At 44.0% G+C, this 16,375-nt stretch overlaps 1 long non-coding RNA gene across 2 annotated transcripts in view; it reads right to left on the bottom strand.

The window, feature by feature from the left end:
* Positions 1-1,589: 1,589 nt before the first annotated feature.
* LOC148112236 (uncharacterized) overlaps positions 1,590-16,375 on the bottom strand; it is a 26,856-nt gene continuing 12,070 nt past the window's right edge. The window contains exons 2-5 of one of the 2 annotated variants that reach the window (XR_015729672.1): positions 11,418-11,569; positions 9,679-9,772; positions 6,520-6,636; positions 1,590-2,244 (exon numbers count right to left, since the gene is read on the bottom strand). This is a non-coding gene — a long non-coding RNA (uncharacterized LOC148112236). The remainder of the gene's footprint in view (positions 2,245-6,519; positions 6,637-9,678; positions 9,773-11,417; positions 11,570-16,375) is intronic. The other variant, XR_015729673.1, reaches the window with a different exon arrangement.

Here is a 16,375-nt window from a genome sequence, read left to right as displayed (position 1 = left end):
CGAACTGCTAGGTTGGCAGAAGCTGGGACAAGTCACAGGCACTCACCCCATTACACGGCACTAGGGATTCGAACCGCTGAACTGCCGACCTTTTGATCGACAAGCTCAGCGTTTTAGCCACTGAGCCACTGCCTCCCTTAATGTATTGTATATATGTGTGCAAAAGGTGTTGCTAAATAACTTCCCTCTCAAAAGAGATCAGGGGAAGATAAAATAAACAGGAAGATATCAAAAGAAAAATCAGTATGGTTTTGATTTAATTTGAATTTAAGTTTTGGAAAAGTTGGTGAATGCTAGTAAACATTTTCTAATGGTAAGTGCAGTTTCCTTTTTGGAATTGATGGAGAGTTCGGATATGTTCAATTTTTGATTTTAAGTGTGTTAATTAAAAATGTGGATCAATATGCACAAGTACAATATATGTGGTACGTTGCTCAGTAGTAGTAACTGTGAGAGGGATCTTGGAGTCCTAGTGGACAACCATCTAAATATGAGCCAGCCGTGTGCAGCAGCTGCCAAAAAAGCCAACACAGTTCTAGGCTGCATCAACAGAGGGTTAGAATCAAGATCACGTGAAGTGTTAATATCACTTTATAATGCCTTGGGAAGGCCACACTTGGAATCCGGCATCCAGCTTTGGTCGCCACGATGTAAAAAAAATGTTGAATGAGTACAGACAAAGATGATTAGGGGACTGGAGGCTAAAACGTATGAAGAACAGTTACAGGAACTGGGTGTGTCTAGTTTAATGAAAAGAAAGACTAGGGGAGACATGATAGCAGTCTTCCAATATCTCAGGGGCTGCCCCAAAGAAGAGGAGTCAAACTATTCTCCAAAGCCCCTGAGGGCAGGACAAGAAGCAATGGGTGGAAACTAATCAAGGAGAGAAGCAACTTAGAACTAAGGAGAAATTTCCTGACAGTCAGAACAATTAATCAGTGGAACAACTTACCTCCAGAAGTTGTGAATGCTCCAACACTGGAAGTTTTTAAGAAGATGTTGGATAACCATTTGTTTGAAGTGGTGTAGGGTTTCCTGCCTAAGCAGGGGGTTGGACTAGAAGACCTCCAAGGTCCCTTCCAACTTTGTTATTCTATTCTATTCTAATAGCAGGACAAAGGATACTTTTGGTTTTCTTGAGAAATCTGGCTTGTCCATGGACAGAATTCCATCTATGTCCCAAGACACGACACACCTACTTTCTGGTGTGTCAAACACCAACATCTTGACTTTCCTGCCATGCTGATTATGAATTGTAAGAGTCAAAGGCTAGCTGCACATTTATTTGACTGTTTTTTAAAATCCATGTTTACTTTGTTATCGAGTCCAAAAAGCTCCAGGAAGGAGTTACAAATAGGAGAGCATGCCAACAATCAAATCCCAAAATAGAAAAAGAACACACATCCCTCACACACACAAAGAATAGAGAATTAGGCAGGAAAAAGGGAAAGAAAAATGAAAATAAGACCTGGCGCCTGGCATGACAGTGCTTAAAATGATTGAGATTAAATGGCACGAAAAAGAATTCTCACTTCGATTTTATTCATTTATTAAATTTATATGTCCGTCCCCCCCCCCCACATCTCACTGCAAAGTAACCCTGGGCGTCTTTACAACACCATAAAAACAGGCGTTTTAAAATATTAAATGTTTAAACGTTAAAAGCATGAACCTTAAAAGTTGATACTGCAGACAGCCTGGAATAGCTGAGATGCTGAACTTGGGTTTATCTTCACTCTTGTTCTGCAAATGGATCGCAAGCCTAAATATTTTGGGATCAGTCTTAAAAAGAGATGAGACTGAAATCATTGGATTTACCCATTTGGTTGTCTTTGATTTTTTTTTTTTTAAATCCCACTGAAATCTTTTCAGATTGTATTGAATTAATGCTGGGAGGGCAAAAGAAGAAGGATGGCAGAGAACGAGGTGGCTGGATGGAGTCACTGAAGCAGTCGGCGTGAGCTTAAATGGACTCCAGAGGATGGTAGAGGAGAGGAAGGCCTGGAGGAACGTTGTCCATGGGGTTGCGATTGGTCGGACGTGACTTCGCAACTAACAACAAAAATTTAGACAGCTTTCTCAACCTGCAGCCATTTTTTTCGGAACTGCCGGGACTTGAGTTGGATGCGAAGCCTCTGTCCGTGGTGCTGAAATGTTAAGGACGATCTTATAGGCTGATGAAGCTTCTTGGATAAGAAGCAACTCCTCTTCGTCATCTTCGTCAAATAAAAACAGCCCAGTTGCCTTTTGAAAGGAAAAAAAAAAAAAGAGGACACGTTTGAGTCTCATAGGCTGACGCATTTCAGGACACCAGACTCTATTCGGGAATCAATAATGATTTCAGTCTTGCTGGTAGCCATGCCTGGAAAGCTATACTTAACGCTCATCATGTGGATAAAGAGCTGTAGTGAACACCTTATCATACCCTTCACTTCCAAATGGACCGGGCTTATTGAAAAACCAGAAAAGGCATAGCTTATATTTAAAAATAAATGGGAATAAGTATTTTTTTTTTTTAAAAAAAGAAGAGTGAGAGAGAGCGGAGTCCTTTCATTTGAATAATTGTGGCAATATATTTTCTTAACGGTCTCTGTATTTATCCAACTCGATTTGTCGGGATGAAAAGAAGTGGCTGTTATGAATAGGAGCAATATAGCCCCAAACTATTCCTGCAATGTAGCAATGAGCCTTCCTATTTCTGGCAGGCGCTTGAAAGGAGAAAATTATTCTAAATCTTTCCTCTAATGAGATCTCTGAATCTAGTCTTGATTTGGCATCAGGATGGAGAGCAAAGCTTCTGTTTCTCTAGAAATGTTCTCCTATAACCTGCACCTGGTCCTCCCCAGAAGTGGTATTCAACCGGTTTGGACCGGTTCAGTTCGAACCGGTAGTAGCTGCGCGCAACATCAAACAACACGACAAATTGCTCACTTGCGCCATCCACACATGCGTGCATCGTCAAAAACACAGCAATATAGGACAGGATTGCACCTGTGTGGGTGGGCGGGGCGGGGGCCAGCCCACCCGCAGGTTGCCACTACTGGTTCATCTGAACTGGTTCGAACCGGCTGAATATCACCTCTGGTGCTTTCCCAAGTCTACTAGAGTTCCTAGCCCTTTCCAGGAACTACCATTGTTCCGGTATGTCTAGAAGACTCTATTCGCCTCCCCAAAAATCCTACTTCATCTCCATTACTTTGGAAGATGCTTCAGCGATCTTCGAACGCCAGCTGGAGCTATTCTGAGACACCCGTCATCCTAAGATGACACTCATCATTCATTCCCCCGCAGACAAGAGGATGGGTTATTTCAGTGCCGAAAGAGAATCACGCAGGTGAGTCGGTGGAGAAAATGGGCTATTACCGCTATTCAGCGTTGCATTTGACAAAACAAAACCTTCCAGGGCAGCAAATATGTTTTTCTATCGTTAGCAGCACCTGGCTGGTTCTGCGGCTGGCAAGCGCCTTTCTACCCACCATGCATTCTGCTCAATAATTCCAGGCATTTTCCTTGCCATTTGTCTGGTTTCAGATTTGCTCGCACTATTACGGGCGCCGTAAATAAAATGTTATCTTTTTTGCGTTCTGTTTGAATGTTCTGCTTTTTTGGGGGACAGGGGTTATTTCCTATTCTTTCATAGCATTTCTCCCCCTTTATCACAAATGCATTTGCTCCCTTCTTGGTCAAAAGCACTCGCTTTGCAAACAAACGGCACTCCATCTCTAGATAACAAGGATCTCCTCCCTCTCTTTCTCCCTATCTCGGTGCTTTAAATTAGAGATCTGTTGGCAACTTCCCATTCATCGCCAGGAAGTGGAATATTTCTTGTCTAGTTCTGCCTTTCATTAATCCACTTCTCCTTCAAGATCACTTCTGAAAGAGTCAACAGGAGGACAAGTTGACTCTCTCCTATTTGAGGGGGGTGGGAGCACATGATAAGTGGCATTTAAGAAAGGCTGATGGATAGAACCAGGCATTCTGCTAGTCCAAAAAAAAAAAAAAGCTGTTGTGTAATTCACACCACTTTTTCTTATTTATTGTCTTGTTTTGACCCAGCTCTCCAAACACGACAAACCCTCTGAAGTGAACTCAAAGATTTCTTTAATTAGGAGTGCCGGCCTCCTTTTTCGTCCTCTCTGAGCCTCCACGCGCACCCTGCACTTACCTGTATCCAAAACGGGCCGCGTGGGGACTCCTGGGAGGGGCGGGGCAGGGTGGGCGGGGCCAGCCAGGAGTGGGATTTGGGGGTTCTCCAAACTGCACAGAATCTTAGCTAGAGGTTCTCCTGAACCCCTATCAACCCCCAGCAAGCTAACTCTGGTCTTCACCCCAGAGTGAAAGACAAGTCTTCCCCAAATTGCATTTTAACCAGACTGGCTTATCCAAAAGTCCCTAGGTGGTTTGTTTTGAAGGGAAAACTTCTACACGCTTCTTAGATTTAGATCGGCCCAAGTGTAATTGCTTGTGAGAAGCTAACAGCACATGCGATGCTCCCTAATTAAAACCAAGGTAGTATCTTTTAAAAATTAATCTAAAATAATTTCTCCTGATTATGATACACTGATTAAACACAATACAAATCTCATTTAAAATGCCTTTTATTCCGTAACAATGCCAGGGCTGTAATTGACTCCTGTTTGATCTGCGCTCTGTGGAAATTAAACGGAACAAAGAGCATCAGATAAAAAGTAAATAGCACAAAGAAATATATATTTCTGCTTTCCTTTTTGAAATGCAAATGCATGCCAAAACATGGCTTAATATCCTTGAGCTGCATTTTGATATTTTTGGCTGATCGACTGTCTTTGTCTTAGGCGGCGAGTGAATTCATTGGGGATAATATTAGTGTTGTGTTATATTAGTCGGATGTCGAACAAAACTGATATTCACAATGTGTTATAAGGAGATTAGTCCCACAGAGAAGTAATTGCGTACGTATACAATGGGATTGAGAAGTGCCGCTTCCTTTGCCTATGGAAATGTTTCTTTGTCAAAAGGGAGAGAAATTTTCTCCCAGTCTTTCATCATAACGGATGATTTCCCCACCCCCCCGCTGGAATCAACACAATTGAATTTGGGCTTATTGGTCTTCTGCCTCATTTCAGGATGCTGCATCTGGACCACAACTCTGCGAAGTATCAATAGAAGACAATATTTGCAGCTCCTGATTGAACTGGGGAGTCCTTGATGCTCTCTGAGTTTATTGTTGTTTTCCTGAAGATGATTCCTTACCCAGCTAAGTGACATCTTCACTGCAGTAACACTGAAGATGTTACCTAACTGGGTGATGAAATGTCCTCAAAAAAACAAACTCGGATAGCACCAAGGACTCTGTGAAGTAGAGTGAGATGTGAAGGCATGGCAAAAAACCTTTCTTGTAAAAGGATTCACCTACAACTATCCAGAATGAACAAATGCTCCTTGAATAGCACTTAGCAATAGCACATAGACTTATATACCGCTTTCCAGTGCTTTCCAGCCCTCTCTAAGCAGTTTACAGAGTCGGCGTCTTGCCCCCAACAATCTGGATCCTCATTTTACCGACCTCGGAAGGATGGCAGGATGAGTCAACCATGAGCCCTTCAGGATCAAACTCCTGGCAGTGGGCAGAGTCAGCCTGCAATACTGCATTGTAATAACTGTGCCACTGTGACTTCCTTCCTTCCTTCCTTCCTTCCTTCCTTCCTTCCTTCCTTCCTTCCTTCCTTCCTTCCTCCCTCCCTCCCTCCCTCCCTCCCTCCCTCCCTCCCTCCCTCCTTCCTTCCTTCCTTCCTTCCTTCCTTCCTTCCTTCCTTCCTTCCTTCCTTCGCAAAGCAATAGCCCTCAGACTTATATACCACTTTACAGTGCTTTACAGCCTCTCTAAGCAGTTTAAGGACCCTCTCTAAGGATGGAAGGCTGAATCAACCTTAAAGCTGGTCAGGATCGAACTCCTGGCAGTGGGCAGAGTTACTGCATTCTAACCATTGTGCCACCATGGCTGTTTATAATTGCTTGTTTACATGCTCTAATTAAATTAACCAACCTTGGCCCAATCTGAAAGTGTACTTTTTACAGATGGAGTCTTCACCATTTTATTCGCTTTTAATTTTTGGTCACTTGAAGCTTTCAGAAGACCCAAAGACCCAAACCTTTAACTTTTTATTTTTTTATTTTTTTAAAAGTTTGAGGTTGAGTTGGAAGGGTAAGTAAAGGATGCTAAACCTAGCAAAGATTTGACTTCTGGGTTACACTGATTTTTTTTTTTTTAAGGAACAATTAATTACAATGTTGTACCCATGTGGTTTTCCCGCTAGATTGCAGCAGCATAACCGCAAAGAAAGATTGAAGGTGAGGGATCATGGAATCCCTGGATATTTCACCCCATGTTTTAATTAAGGAGAACTCATTTGAGATACTTCAAGCTGTAATAGATTGACACTGTGTCCCTACACATATTTATACATTGAACACCTGAGCTATTTCTCAAAGCTCGCTTCACCCGTAATCTTTTCTTCTTGTGTTTTGTGGACGTGATACCTTTGCAATGTGACTTTGGCCTTTGTCCTCCAAGGATTTGTTTTGATCTGCTTCTCCAGTCTTCAACTGGGACCTTTGAACTGTAGACCCAGAGTCCTTTATAGCCAGGAAACTTCCCTATGGACATTAAAGTTTTAGATGGTGAGACATGAATGCCATTTCCATGACAAATGGGGATCTGAAATACAGACACAGTAATAGCACAGTAAGTAATTTTTTTTTTTTTGCTAGTTGCGAGAAGAATTCATTTCCGCAAGTGAGATGAACTTCCACCTCCTTTCCTCTTTCTGAAACTTTAACCCAGTTTTCCTTCATTTGCTAATCCCAGATCTGATGTTTCCTCTCTGGTCACTAGAGTTTTGGATCTTCCCTGTGCAAAGATAGAGCAACAAAGATCATAAGGAATCTGGAGGCGAAATCATATCATGACCAGTTGAGAGAGCTAGGTATGTCTAGGGCAGGGGTCAGCAACCTGCGGCTCTGGAGCCACATGTGGCTCTTTCACCCCTCTGCTGCGGCTCCCTGTCACTCAAAATATGTGTCACAACTGCCAATGCGTGACACCCGCTGGCACACAATTTATTGAGCTTTTCAACCCCCGGTAGGCCAACCATGGATAAATCCAAGAAAATAAAAGTTTCAGAAGAAAACAGAACATTTAATTCAAGTACATATGCTAGTTTTGTGGACGCTCAAGAAATAGTCAGGCAAGGGAAGGGTTTTGTGGCTCCCGGTGTTTTCTTTTCTGTGGGAAACGGGTCCAAATGGCTCTCTGAGTGTTTAAGGTTGCAGATGCCTGGTCAAGTGTAATGAGGAGAAGGATTAAGGGGGAGGAACATGATAACTCTCTTCCAGTATCTATGGGGCTGTTACAGAATAGAGGGGGTTGATTTATTCTCCAAAGCACCTGAGGGAGGAGAAGAAGCAATTGTCAGGGTTCCAATGGATGCTCTAATTAAATCATGAACCTCGAGCCAAGCTTCAAAAGAAATCCAGTTATTTATTAGGAGTTTCATGTTGGCACATTCCCAAGTGAAGCCAGCTCTGATCCTACATAATTTACGCCTCAATCATGACCCTGTTTTCCCCCTCCCCTCAGGGTGTGTCATCAATCACATTCGCCAACAGAGCAATTTCACGGGTTGTAAAAGTCACTCCCCTCCGGCCGCTGTGGGTACTCCTGGGACACAGCCTTGAGAGAGATAAGTCTGGAATGTGCATCTGTCTTTGGCTGCTGTGCCGTTTCGCCATTTTCTCATCCCCCCTGGCCTATGGCTATGGCAGGCTTTGGGAGTTGACAGCAATGTCTGGAAGTTTGTTAAAGAGAGAACCAACCTAGAAGTAAGAAAAAAAATTCCTGTCACTGAGAACAATTCATTGGTGGAACAACTTGCCTCCAGAAGCTGTGGGTGCTCTATCACTGGAGATTTATAAGGGGAGATTGGACAGCCCTTTGACCAGAATGGTAAGAAGGTCTCTTGCTTGAGCAAGGAGTTGGACTAAAAGACCTCCAAGGCAGTGGTGGAATTCAAATTTTTTTACTACCGGTTCTGCGGGCATGGCTTGGTGGACGTGGCAGGGAAAGGATACTACAAAATCTCCATTCCCACCCCACTCTGGGACCAGCCAGAGGTGGCATTTGCCGGTTCTCTGAACTACTCAAAATTTCCGTTACTGGTTCTCCAGAACCTGTCAGAACCTGCTGAATAGCACCCCTGCTCCAAGGTCTTTTCCGATCCTATGGGTCTATGTTTTATGTTTCCATTCCTTGAGGATTCAGAACTGGAAGATGCAAATAGTGAGAGAAGAAGAAAAGTCATGTATCCCTGTTCTCATAAACCTGTATAAAAATATAAGAAGGATTGGACTTCACTCTGGATTTTGGCTGCTCAACAATTTTGCACCAGGAGAAATGAAGAAAGAAATCAGGGTGGTCTTCCCTTTAACTGGCTGATTATTGGGTTTCCTGGGAAACGGTGGTATTATGAGCCATGCTGTAGCTGAAAATAGGATTTCGACAAAATATTCAGCAGCAGAACTGGATATATCCTTGATGAGTTTCCACGGAAGCATAATTATTCATCGTCTATTTTTTTTTTCTTGCTCTTTGAAATAAATTTCCTAAAACGGGCAGAAGTAACTTTTCCTCATCCTTATCCCGAAGTATTAAAAAAAAAATGAAACGATTGAAATGATTTAATGTGCAATCGGTTCCTTTACCCTCAAGTTACTAAGTACAATATTGATTTTGATGGAAAGGCTGAAGTTACCATTGCATATTTTAATGGAGGCAGATTTGCAAAGCTGTCAAGAATGGGGGGGGGTGGATCGCTTAGCCGTTTGATTGCTCCATGCAGCTTCCTCAAAATGTTTTTTCTGCCAACTTTGTAGGGTTACTTAGGAAGATAAATAAACAACGCTTCCTTTTGAATTTTGTAGGCCCGCCATTAAGCCGAGGTTAATGGGAAACTCTTGTTCATGGAGTGGTGTCACCTGTTAAACAGCCAGTGAGATGTAGTGTTTAAGATGTTGGGTTGACACTGTGAAGATCCAGGTTCAACCCCTCCTTCTGCCCCCAATTTCTGGGGGTGACCTTGGATCAGGGACTTTTTTGTCTGCCACAATTTGCTCTGGAGAAGGACACATAAATGTAGGCCATTTTGACTTCTTGAACACCAAGACAGGATAGTTAGAGGTAACCCTCCATTTACAACCTTTTCATTTAGTAACTATTTGAAGTTACAATGGTCTTGAAGAAAGTGACTTACAACTGATGGTTGCACTTATGACCGTCACAACATCCTGAAGGTCAGGTGATCAAAATTCAGGTGCTTGGCAACCAGCATGATTTATGATGGATGCAACATCATGGGATCACCATTCATTACCTTCTCTGCCTCCCATTCCCCAACTTTCATGGTTTTAAACTCTGTGGGTGGGATGAAGAGGGAAAGGACATGACCTTCACTCTTCTGCAGAATGTGGAATGGATGGTTATAAGCATGAGGAAGGAGAGCATCACTGCTCTTAAGAACCTGTTATAGAAATAGCAATAGCCCTTAGACTTATATACCCCTTCACAGTGCTTCACAGCCCTCTCTAAGCAGTTTAAAGAGTTACCATATTGCCCCCAACAATCTGGGTCCTCATTTTACCCACCTCGGAAGGATGGAAGGCTGAGTCAATCTTCAGCCAGTCAGGATCGAACTGCTGGCAGTGGGCAGAGTAATCCTGCAATGCTGCATTGTAACCACTGGGAGGGAGGGAGGGAGGGAGGGATGGAGGGAAGGAAGGGAGGAAGGAAGGAAGGAAGGAAGGAAGGAAGGAAGGAAGGAAGGAAGGAAGGAAGGAAGGAAGGAAGATAGCAATAGCATTTAAGACTTATATACTACTTCATAGTGCTTCATAGCCCTCTCTAAGCAGTTTACAGAGTCAGCTCCTTGCTCCCAACAATCTGGGTCCTCATTTTATCAACCTTGGAAGGATGGAAGCCTGAGTCAATCTTGAGCCAGTAAGAATCGAACTGCTGGCAGTGGGCAGAGTTAGCCTGCAATACTGCATTGTAATAACTGTGCCATTACGACGTCCTTCCTTCCTTCCTTCCTTCCTTCCTTCCTTCCTTCCTTCCTTCCTTCCTTCCTTCCTTCCTTCCTTCCTTCCTTCCTCCCTCCCTCCCTCCCTCCCTCCCTCCCTCCCTTCCTTCGCACTTAGCACTGAGATATATATCCCGCTTCACAGGGCTTTACAGCCCTCTCTAAGCGGATTACAGAGTTGGCCTCTTGCCCCCAACAATCTGGGTCCTCATTTTACCGACCTCGGAAGGATGGAAGGCTGAAATCAACCTTGAGCCGGTGAGAATTGAAACAGTCAAACAGCAGTCAGCAGAAGTGGCTTGCAGTACTGCATTCTAACCACTGCGCCACCACGGCTCGTGGAAGTCTCTTACTAGTTTCAACTGTTAAGACAAGAATCGGAGTAGCATTGAACGAGGCACTTATGGCCCTCACCGGTGCAAACTCAGCTTTTGGTACTCGGGGTCAAGAAGCTGATTTGCCCCAGGCTCTTTTGCAAACCCTTCATCTTAAGCCTTTGATGTCTGGGCACTGTGGACCTTGTTTCATATTGTCCCCACCTCTCCCCCTCGTTTCTAATGATGGCGCCCTATGTGTCACTCTCCACTTGCAATTTCGTCAGATATTGAAATCCTATTCAGAAACCTATAATTTTCAGAACGCGGCACAGATTCACGTTCGGTCGAGCAAAATGGCTACTAATGTGATTACCGGTCTCAAAGAGCCACGTTCCTTATTAGAATACAGAGCTTGAAAAACTCTCCCTCGGCGTGAATATATTTCTAACCTATCTATAGCCGAGATGGTTCAGGACCCCCGACATTAATGGACATTAAGATCTGCAGGGGCTGCTTTTCAGGCACTCTACTTCTGGGAGAAATCCTGTTTCCAAGTAATATCAGCAGCCTGGGGTACTGAATAGCTGCACAGCAGATGGCAGAAGGAAGAGGAAAAAAAATAGGAATAATATTCCCTCTCTTTCTCTCTCATCCAACATGGCTTGATATTAAATCCATCAAGAGCAGGAGGGCAGCTACCCGCGATGGCCAAAACATCACCAAATGAATAGATTATATGGGAGAAAAGGAGCTGGAAAAACCACTAAATAGATTCATTTCCCCCTTATTGGAATTGCTATTGAAAAGTGTATTTTCTCTCTGTAATTTCTCAAGGGCCAGTTGTAAAAACTATTCCAAGCACGCCCTCTGTAAATTCACCCCAGATGGATTAGCTTTTCTAATCTAAAAAAATAAAATAAAAATGGATGAGAACTGCTGTAATTTCTGTTTGGCCTGGAATTGACAGAGTTTCGCAAATGCAACTAACCTGGGTGAAAACTCTAGATTGAGGAAATCTGATCTCGTTCTATAGAGCAGGGGTCTCCAACCTTGGCAATTTAACGACTTGTGGACTTCAACTCCCAGAATTCCTCAGTCAGCGCTGGCTAGTTTTCTCTATGGAATGGCATCAAGATGTTCCTATTTTTATTATTTTCCAAAAAAAAGAAAGAAAGAAAGAAAGAAAGAAAGAAAGAAAGAAAGAAAGAAAGAAAGAAAGAAAGAAAGAAGAGGAAATGGTTAAATACGCATGTTGACAAACAAACAGCTGCATTCAAATTTTGCAAGGAATAAGCCCCAGAAGCGTTCTCTGCTCTGTTAAGATTCTAATGCAATATTTATCAACTTGGTAACATCTTGACTTAAGAGATTCGGTTGTTTATTTTCCTTGTTGCGTTGCAGTCTTTCCCCCACCCCACCTTATAAGGAGTATCTGCACACTCACTGCTCTATGCACTTTCAAACACCCCAGTATAATTTTCAAGCCAACGTGAGACCTAAGGAGAAAACATCATATTCCGTGAAATCCTTTGATTTTTTTTTTTTCTTTCTTTCTTTCAGGAAGAACTTCGATGCCTAACGACTGGAGAAATAAAATTCATTGCAGATTTTTCCACATCTGTATTCATGATCAGATGTGATATTAACATGCATCTCTGTTGGGCTGGCCAAAAATTCCCCTCCACGCATGTGTGAGCTGTATTCACTACCAACCCTGTAGATCACGGGGGATCAAACTCGATTTCATTGAGGGCCACATCAAGGTTGTGTGACCTCAGGGGGCCGGTGTGTGTGTGTGTGTGTGACTAGGGTGGGAGTGGCCAGTTCGATGTCTCTCATTAGGGCTCCATTTTCGGACATGTCGGCACCAGTGGTGGGTTTCAAATTTTTTTACTACCGGTTCTGTGGGTGTGGCTTGGTGGGCGTAGCATGGCTTGGTGGGCATGGCAGAGGAAGGATACTGTAAAATCTCCATTCCCACCCCACTCTAAGGGAAGGATACTGTAAAATCTCCATTCCCTCCCACTCCAGGGGAAGGATACTGCAAAATCCCCATTTCCTCCCGATCAGCTGGGACTTGGGAGACAGAAAATAGATGGGAGTGGTGCCAGTCAGAATTTTTACTACCGCTTCTCCGAACTACTCAAAATTTCCGCTACCGGTTCTCCAGAACTGGTCAGAACCTGCTGAAACCCACCTCTAGTCGGCCCACCCTGTCAGAGTATGTCGCAGCAATCACATCCAGAAAGCACACACTGATTCAGCAGGATTCATTAACTTCTCTTTAAATATAATATAACACATAAAGTAAATATACAATGCCAAAACAGGTTTCCCAACATGGTAGCAAGTACAAGCAAACACAGGCAGAGGAGAGAACAGTTTTTGTTTCAATTCAGCAGACTAGTTTTGGAGGTGACGCTAAGCCACACCCAGACTCCTTGCTGTCTCCAGCAGGAAATACTGTTTCAGTTTCCAAACAGTCCCCATGGGCTGACCCAGTTGCCATGTCTCTTCATTGGCGGACCTTGTTACTAAGCCCTATTCCAGTTCATGAATATTCTGACACACCTGGACTCTATTTTTGGCCACGATGGCCTCCTGCAGCCCTCTGCCAGAGAAATTGGAGCTTGGGTAGGCTGTGCACAGCCTCGCCGAGCTCCCTTTTCACTGGCAGAGGCACCACGGGCCGGTCCTTTGCTGTTTCCAGGGTGGGCCCATGGCCCAGATCTAAGTACCTGGATCTGGCCCCCTGGCCTTGAGTTTGACATCCCTGCTGTACGTAGATGTTCCCCCATACCTGCGAATTGCTTAAAGTGTCCCTATTAAGACAACCTTCACGGCAAGCTGAAGTGATTCCCAATGGTTACCAGAAAGACTCATTCGGGAACCTGTGGTCCATTGCTTATCTCAAAAACAGCACCAGTAGCATGCAGGGCCAGCAGGGAAGGGATAAATAATCAGAAGGTCATCCAGAAGGATGTATCAAAAATATGCCAAGGTCATGCTGTAATTGACATTATGACTGCCTTTTTCCTTTGTTTTATCTTTGCAATGGAGCAGGCTAAAGGTTAAGCTGTGATTCTGTTTTGCTTAGGGCTATTCAGCCAGCTGCTAATGCTTATCCGGGAGCCCCCGTGTACACACTGTTATGGTTGGTTTACACGTCTAATAAAATAATATTGTATTTTCAAAACCAGGGGTGAAATGATAGCAGTGTTCTAATATCTAAAGAAGAGAGGGTCAGCTTACTCTCCAAAGTCCCTGAAGGCAGGACAAGAAATAATGGATGGAAACCAATCAAGGAGAGAAGCAACTGAGAACTAAGGAGAAATTTCCTGACCGTGAGAACAATTAACCAGTGGAACCACTTGCCTCCAGAAGTTGTGAATGCTCCAACACTGGAGGTTTTTAAGAAGAGATTGGACAACCATTTGTCTGAAGCGGTGTAGGGTTTCCTGCTTGAGTAGGAGTTGGACTAGAAGATCTCTAAGTTCCCTTCCAACTCTGTTATGCTGTTACGAGTCATGGTGGCGCAGTGGTCAGAGTGCGGTACTGCAGGCTACTTCTGCTGACTGCCATCTGCCTGAAATTTGGCAGTTCAAATCTCTCTCCAGGTTCAAGGTTGACTCAGCCTTCCAGCCCTCTGAGATGGGTCAAATGAGGACCCAGATTGTTGGAGGCAAGAGTCTGACTCTGTAAACTGCTTAGAGTGGGCTGTAAAAGCACTGTGAAGCGGTATATAAGTCTAAGGGCTATTGCTAAAGTGATTTGGTTGCTTTAGGTGAGCAGGGTTTTGGCCACAACACCTGAGCAAGGGAAAGAAGAAGAAGAAGAAGAAATACTCTGAGGTTCGGCCACCGATAAAATGCGATCAGCATCCTTGTTAGAATTTCAGTCTTGGTACTTAGGTGGTACTCCTGTCCTTGCAAAACATATTACTTAGGCGTTGCAGGAAAAGACACATAGGCATGAAATAGGCAAGTATATAGACTTTCTCTGAGTGGGATTTTTCTTTCCGACACCAGACTTGGTCTGCTTCTCATGGGGACATCTGTTAACTCCCCCCTAATTTGCACTCGCAGTTTTGCTGACATTTCATTTAAACAGCAGCCAAATTCTGGTATTTTTAGTGGCATCTCTCTCTCTCTCTCTCTCCCTCTCTCCCTCTCTTTCTCTCTCCCTATCTCCCTCTCTCTCTCCCTCTCTCTCCATCTCTCCCCCCTCTCTCTCCCACTCTCTCTCTCCCCTCTCTTCCTCCCTCTCTCCCTCCCTCTCCCTCCATCTCTCCCCCCCTCTCTCTCCCTCGCTCTCTCCCTCTCTCTCCCTCGCTCTCTCCCTCTCTCTCCCTCTCTCTCTCCCTCTCTCTCTCCATCTCTCCCCCCTCTCTCTCCCTCTCCCTCCCTCTCTCTACCTCCCTCTCTCCCTCTCTCTCTCCCTCTCTCTCCCCTCTCTCTCCCTCCCTCTCCCCCTCCCTCCCCCTCCCTCTCTTCCTCTCCCTCCTTCTTTCTCCCCCCTCTCCCCCCTCTCTCTCAGTCTCTTGTTCATTTCCCCCTCCCCCTTGGACCCAGGCGTACCAATATTTTGGGATGGAGTGCATGACGGATTACTGAAATGCACCTGCACTCATTAGATCTCTGGTCTGCTGTTTTGACATTCGGTATATATCTTCTTGAAAAGGGAGTTACTTTTCTTCCCAGTTGGTTCCTTGCCAAACCGAGTCTGGCTCTTGAGCTGAAGATACTCAGCAACCAGAGTTTTATCCATCTTTCTTTGCAAGGCTTAAAGTGGTCGACAGAATTAGGGAGTGACTGTTGTGCCGGAAAACTGGTTCTGCCTGGTGTGCAAAGCCCCAATAAACCACCCACTGAAGTGGAGATTTGCAAAAGCTCTATCCTGTGCATAAGAAAGGACACAGGGGTGGGGTAGGAGGAAGTGATTTCAGCCTTCACCATTCCTGCAATTCACTTAGCCACGGTGGCCAGAAGGGACGTAAAATGGGGAACAGCTCCGTTAACAGTGGAAGTTTCAGGGTGCCTTGTGGTTGTAAGTCAAGGACTACCCAAACTCATGCCCTGGAAGGAATTGGCCACCAATGATTGTGTCGATTGTGAAACTAGTTGTATATATATGTATATGTGTCTATATGTCTCTATATATGTGTGCCTATGTGTCTACATGTCTATATGTATATATGTAAAGAAAGAAAGGTTAGTAGAATATTTTTTTAAAAAAAAGGTTTTTTTAGTTCCAGAGCTCGCAGAATATCTGTTTCTTTCTTTACAAATATACCTGGAACTCATAATTTTAGAACAGTTTGTAAAGTATATGTGTATATTTGTCTATATGTATATGTGTTTCTATGTCTATGTGTATATTTGTTTCTATGTCTATGTGTGTGTGTGTGTGTGTGTGTATGTGTGTGTGTGTGTATGTATTAACATGATCATCTGTTCTCTGTATTTGTGCATCTCGGTTTCCTGCTCACGGAGTTGCCTTGTTCCACCCTAAGCGAGCTTGTTCTGAGGATTGGAGTCACTATGCTAGTTTCCATTTTTTCTCATGCACTGGCGAAGGCCTGCAAATAGTAATTCTCTACAGAGGCTACAATTTTAGTTAGAGGGAGGGCTCCTTTTGCTTCTTCCTTCAGTACAGTTCATGAAATTCTGCTTTACGCCGGCTCCATGGGACCGAAGCTCAGGGCCAAGGTCAAGGAGACCTCAAAGCTACTCAACAGAACCAGAAGTCTCTTCTTCTGAATTTGTGCGTTGTGCCAGTTTGCTTCCCAATCTTTTCTCATCCACTTTGGTTATCGATTTCAAAGCTGGTCAAAGGACGAACTTTTCCAAGAGGTCCCTGGGAGTTTCTACAGGGATGCACAAATCTGAAGCAGCCTGAGGCTACACTTAACTTTCAGGAGAGGTGGGTCAAAGGGAATAGGACTGA

The sequence above is a fragment of the Pantherophis guttatus genome, chromosome 12 (assembly GCF_059756535.1).
Source record: "Pantherophis guttatus breed Tessera chromosome 12, ASM5975653v1, whole genome shotgun sequence".
In the NCBI taxonomy this organism is placed as follows: Eukaryota; Metazoa; Chordata; class Lepidosauria; order Squamata; family Colubridae; genus Pantherophis; species Pantherophis guttatus.
The sequence above is the reverse complement of the archived record's forward strand: the minus strand, read 5'-3'. Positions and strand labels throughout refer to the sequence as shown.